The following is a 6,000-nucleotide window of genomic DNA, read 5'->3' as shown; positions in this document are numbered from 1 at the left end:
TTGTAAAAAAAAACAAAAAAAAAAAGAAATTAAAGAACAAGAACAAACCCTCTCTTTGTTTTTCTCTATCCCCTAGTGTTTTCTCATTCATTCTCCTCTTTGCCTCCCTCTCTCTCTCTCTCTCTCTCTCTCTCTCTCTCTCTCTCTCTTTCTCTCTTTCTTTATTATGTTTCATGTTTATTCCCTCTCTCTCTCTCTCGTTCTTTCTTCCTTTTTTCTTTCTTATTCTCCCTCTCTCATTTCCTATTTTTTTCTCTCAATGCACCTCATTCTCAACAAAAACAAACAAAAGAAAAGGAGAAAGAACAAGAACAAACCAAGATGGGAGCAATGCACTCACCACAAAGGCCCGAGGATGGATTCTTTGTCTCTTGTTTGCGACAATGGCTCCTCTTCGCCCTTCATGCACTTCCTCCTCTTCTTTGCAAAAGGCAACGGCGATGAGAAGCTCTCCTTCTCTCTCTTTCTCTCCCTCTCCCTCCCAAATCATGATCTATTTCACTCTCTCTTTCACTCTTTGTAGCAAAATGCTGTGCTCGGGTTTCGACCCATATTTTTTTGTCTGAGTACTGTCGCTATTTGGGTCGCTATTTCAAATAATGATGCAAATAGTGACGTCGCTAATATGCGTCGAAACTACTCGTCTCTATTCCCTTATATCCTTGTAGTGATTATTGGTCTTATCTTACATGAAACATATTGAAATACACTAAATGTGGGCTTTCACATGCCTAGAGTTTTAAACATGACCTATTTTTATCTCTCAACATTTGACGCTAACCTCCATAAGCTAAGTAATATTGCCTTTTATGAGGGTTTTTAATCCCCAAGGTGCTTAATTGTCTTAGATTTGTGCTTGCCAATTTGTGTACTTCTTTACCTTTGAATACCTTTGTTCTTGGAAGGCATTTTATTCTCATTAACACATCTTTATTGGCCTCTTTGGTGTTGGATGGCCCTTCAATCACATGAATACCTTTGAATACCTTTATTCTTGGAAGGCATTTTATTCTCATTACACATCTTGGTTGGCCTCTTTGGTGTTGGATGGCCCTTCAATCACATGAATCGGGCCCTAGCTTAAAGAGGTTTGGAGTTTATTTTAGAGAATTTAGAGTGTGGCATTAAGCTAGATATTGAGAGCTACTTTACTATAGAAAGATTCAATTGATATTTTCTTTAGCTTAGGCTAGGCTAAAGCGGACCAAACTACTCACTAAAGGAGCTGAGTTGTGGGTGTAGTGACCCCATGAAAAGTCAATTACAATGGATTGAAGTACTTTGAGCTAAACTATACTTGTTTGGTAGTTGTCAAGTTGGAGGAGATCGATCAACAATATATCAAGTTTATTATAACTCTATTTACTTTATCACGGTCATCTTAAGGGGGGATAAATGTCTTATTTAAGTTTGAGCACATTGTTTCAACTAATTATAAGATTTTGGGACAAGTTTAGATGGTGTATATATTATCTTCATTGTTTAAAATTTATTGGTAGGTGTATGTGTCCTCATACAAGCTTAAGCAACATGGTCCAACTCTCATAAGACGAATCCCATTTCTTGAGGTGATCTATGACTACTTGCTAAGTCAACATGAGCAAGATGAAACTCCAAAGTGTGTGAATTAGGAGTGCATTATTCATAATCAAACATGCATATAATCCTTTGTATTATAATTCCCTCGTTAGCATAATCAACTTTTTGTATAGGCAAGGCGCTTCATGGACACAACTTTTGATACATGATGCATCCAAAGTTGTATGTTAAACTATGTGAGTTGGAGGGCATCATTCATAGGGGATTCATAGTCAAATTGGCACATGTACATCTATGCTAAATCACAAAGTGTGCAAGTCAAAGCACTTCATTCGCAATGAAACGAGTACATTTAAGCTACTTGCTAGATTATGATTGGGCTATAAGCCCTTTTTATTATAACAAAACAACATGACGTAATGTTTGTGATAGGCAAGATGCCTGCATGGATATAACTTTGGATACATAATGCATTCCAAAGTTGTATGTTGAATTGTGTGAAGCGAATGTGCTTGTTCATAAGCACAAAAACTGTTGAGCTGGACTATAGGCAAATATTGTGATAAGTTAGCTATGAGTTGGGATGTAGGAAGAGTTGGACATGAATAGATTTGTGCTTTGAGGGATGTGGGAAGTAGGGATCAAACTCACACACTTGTTGAACTTAACCCACACACAATCCACTTCACCATGACCTTGTTGGTAGGATGTAGGAAGAGTTTTCTCCGTTCAAATTGTTTATTTCACAAGGGTGGGATCTAATTTTTAATATCCCCATTTGTTAGCATTGCCCTTTAGGGCATATGGTTATACATTGTGTGGTGATAAGGTGGTGGGTGCATGTCCCAAAAAAATTACCCATTGTTAACTTTAGTTAAGTGGTCCACATAGCCTTGAAATGTGTGGATATCTTGCTTTTCAATAAAGAAAAAACTATTTTAGAAAATTAAAGAAAAAGTGTGTTCTCTCTTTCTCTCTCAAAAGGGCAATGCTCTTGCAATGATTCCATTCATTATGCATTGATTGTGATACTCTTTTGACATGGATAAGCACAACCTTTGGGGGTAGGCCAATCTTGTTCCAAGGCAAACTCTCTACTATGTACATTGCTTTGCAATCGCTCTCTTGATAACTGCTTTGGGCATGGGGTCATGACATACACAAAGACTTGGAAAATGCAAGGAAGGGTTGTTAAGCTCCAATGTGACTCGTGTGAGTAAGAAGAAAAACCTTGATATACCTATGGAAATGTGGGTTTAACAAGGTGCTATGAAGATTTGCCCTTACAGGTAGTGTCTAGTCTGCTAATTTCAAATGTTGAGATGACTAACGTAAACGCGTTCGACGTAACTGTTAGAATGTGGATCAGGCCGTATCGATACGACGGACCTTGTCAGGGGTATCACACTTGGGCGATCATGCGTGCACCGACAATAATGGGGATACAGTCTGCAGTTTCCAGGTATGTATGGTCGGCATTCCTTCGGCTCCTCATGATCTGAGACACAGAGAGAGAGAGAGAGAGAGAGAGAGAGAGAGAGAGAGAGAGAGAGAGAGAGATCAGAACCATGATCGACGCTTATTATCATGAGAGAGATCATTATCGATGCTGATTATTATGCCTTAACAACGAAAGGACCCTCCATGAATTTCGATACAATGGCTGATCTATGCTGCAAGGGTTTATCATTCTGCGTGCTGTAGGCACTGTCTTACCTTTAAATTTTCCTTCGGAAAATTGGAGTCTGTGTCACGGCATGTCTCTTCTGTCCATTTTGATCTTGTGTGCTCATCTTCCCAACCAGTTCCTTGCTATACTGTTTTGCAACAATGCAAGTATGATTGGATGCTTCGTCACTGGGTGTATGAGTGTGCATCTTTAGGACTGTGCGCTTCATGGCGAGTAGGTTTCGCCGGCATTTTCTGTCTTCGATCTATCATACACAAACTTTATGGATGATTCGTCACTAAGCATGTGAATATGCATCTTTAGGTCTGTGTGCTTCATGCTGAGTAGGTTTTGCCTTTGAGGGATCCATGCACTCTAGACCTTCAAAGAGAAGATCTCTACTTAAAGACTTTCAATTTCTTTTGGTTTTGAGCTTGGGTGGAGAGAATATAGTGTTCTTCACGATCCTATTGAAAAGAAGTATGCACCAAAATGTCATCCATAAAAAAATGCCACTAAAGCTGAAAGTCTCCACTCATTATTCTACTTATACACCAACTATCATCCAAGGAGATTGATAGATGCCACAAGAAGTTTGAAAGATCTTATTATCATTTTGCTAAAAATGGGCAAGGCAGTAATGTGATCATGGATACAAGATGTAAGTTCAAGGAAGAGGTAACTTATTCGTGAATGACAATCCACATGAGCAAATTCTCGAGGACATGACAACCCATTTGGGATGATCCTTCTTGTGCATCAATTAACTTCAAGAGGGCAAGTGCTCTAGAAGATAAGATACGGTTCAAAAGCTTGAGCTCATCCAAGTCCCTTCTCAACACACAGTGGTGGCTTTGCAAGGGGTTCCACATTGGGGACAACTTGATTTTGGCCAGGATAGAACTATTGAGTAGTTAGGTCAATCATCATTGCAAGTTACAACCAACTTTAAGGATTAGGAGTTTGGCCTTATAATACTCTAATTGAGTGGAAATCTAAATCCTTGTGAGTTGAAACTTTAGTCTAAATAGTATCTTTAATGGTGCACAATTCTTGGTATGTGGTTTATCCACTAGTCAAAATGAGTGGCTTGTTTGCTCCTCTAGGTCTAGAGGTGTGATTGAAAGTCCTGTTATACATGCAAATGCCTAACCAAAGAGAGAGTTGCTCCTCTAGGTCTAGTGGTGTGATTGAAAGTCTCGTTATACATGCAAATGCCTAACCAAAGAGAGAGTAGTATGCGTGCATGTGTGAGCTAAGTCCCCCTTCATCTTGTTTTATTGCTATGTTGGGTGGTTGGTTGTCTCTTTGCATGTTGTTTGTGGAGATTCCTTGTGTTTGAGTTGCATATTGGGATACCTTCACGTTCGTTGTGTCTAGCGATCCATCTCCTTTATCTCAGCTAGGCCTTCAAGTTCTTATAATCCTTTTGAGTCGTATGAGCCGAAACCCTCTCTTGTTTCTCCTTTTGGTGCGTAGGAGCTGGATAGTTTTTAGTATGTTAACTTTAATAGAGGAGGCTCTCGAAACAGATACCCTTCATCAGGTATGTCTCTACCATCTGTTTCATTTGAGCAAGTAAACCACACTTCTCAACTCCCTTCCATCCCACCACTATCTTCTCCACATTCTGATCTACTCACATCTTCATTCCAAAATCTTGGATCACATTCCACTTCTGCTCAAAGCACACTAGGGGTTGGATCTTCCATCTCCGCTCCTAACACCTTCTCATTGTCCATTCCACCATCTACCTATCCTCCATTCACTTCACCTCTTGGTGCATTGTTAGGGGAAATGCCATCCTTAAACACTGTACCTTCCACATACCCCCACTTTACCACATCCTTCCACTCTGGGATGGTTGTGATGGCTATCCCCCTCACTATCCCCAGACACTTACAATCCCCCCTCCCTTTTAAACGCAAGGATATCCATTCTTTGCTTATGGATTGTGATCACACATTCCTTAGGTTACTGCTACGTAGGGATTTCCATCCTTTGCTTCTCGTATCCCTATTCCATTGCCCTTGCTCACATTTGGATTCGCCATATACACTTCTCACATGCATGGTGGGCACTTTGGGATTACTTTGTAAGTGTATTCCACTCTATTTCTCTATCCTCCCTACCCACCCTACCCCGATTATACATCTTCTCCATCTCCTAGTACTACCACTCCTGGTGCAATGGCCAAGGATACCTTCACAGATAAGATTTGTTTTAACGCATCAAATTTCACCACTTGGTCAAACTTCATGCAACAAGTGCTCGAATCTCAAGGACTTTGGGAGCTCTTGTTGGTATTGAGCCTATGCCGTTGATTAGCTCACCTTGATCACATCTGTCAATGGAGAGTCCGCAATGCCATAGCCAATGTTGAGTTAATGCAGGGTTGCTTATTGAGTTTCACTCTCAATTACAGCATTTTTCCCTTACTTTTGAGCATTGGAGTCATCTCATTGATTGCTATGCCGCTTGAGATCGAACTCGACGTATCAATCTTGATTTTGAGCTTCAAGAGTTTTCCATTAACGAAGGGGATGATTTGAAAGCCCAGTTGGCAGCAGTTACTCGCCGAGTTTGCCACTATTGACTCCCTGAGGTTAGTCGATGATTAGGTTACGTTCTTCTTAAAGAAGTTACCCAACAAATACTTCCATTTTATCTAGCACATTATTTCACTACCTAGATTGCTGACCTTCTAGAGTGTTAGGTTTTGCATTATGTGAGGTTGCATGATCAAGTCCACTTGAAGTCCTCCACACACATCCATTCTGAGGGGTGAGGGT

General features: G+C 40.1%; 1 protein-coding gene across 3 annotated transcripts in view; it reads left to right on the top strand.

Moving 5' to 3' along the window:
* Positions 1 to 2,797: 2,797 nt before the first annotated feature.
* The window catches only part of LOC148035829 (uncharacterized), a 65,208-nt gene continuing 62,005 nt past the window's right edge, over positions 2,798 to 6,000 (top strand). For 2 of the 3 annotated variants that reach the window (XM_087677844.1, XM_087677842.1), the window contains exon 1: positions 2,798 to 3,001. The gene's annotated coding sequence lies outside the window, so the exon portion shown is untranslated. The remainder of the gene's footprint in view (positions 3,002 to 6,000) is intronic. The other variant, XM_087677843.1, reaches the window with a different exon arrangement.

The sequence above is a fragment of the Lygodium microphyllum genome, chromosome 5, assembly GCF_053477565.2.
Source record: "Lygodium microphyllum isolate KBCC chromosome 5, Lygodium_microphyllum_v1.1.10, whole genome shotgun sequence".
Taxonomy (NCBI): domain Eukaryota; kingdom Viridiplantae; phylum Streptophyta; class Polypodiopsida; order Schizaeales; family Lygodiaceae; genus Lygodium; species Lygodium microphyllum.
This window is presented reverse-complemented; position numbering and strand designations above follow the sequence as displayed.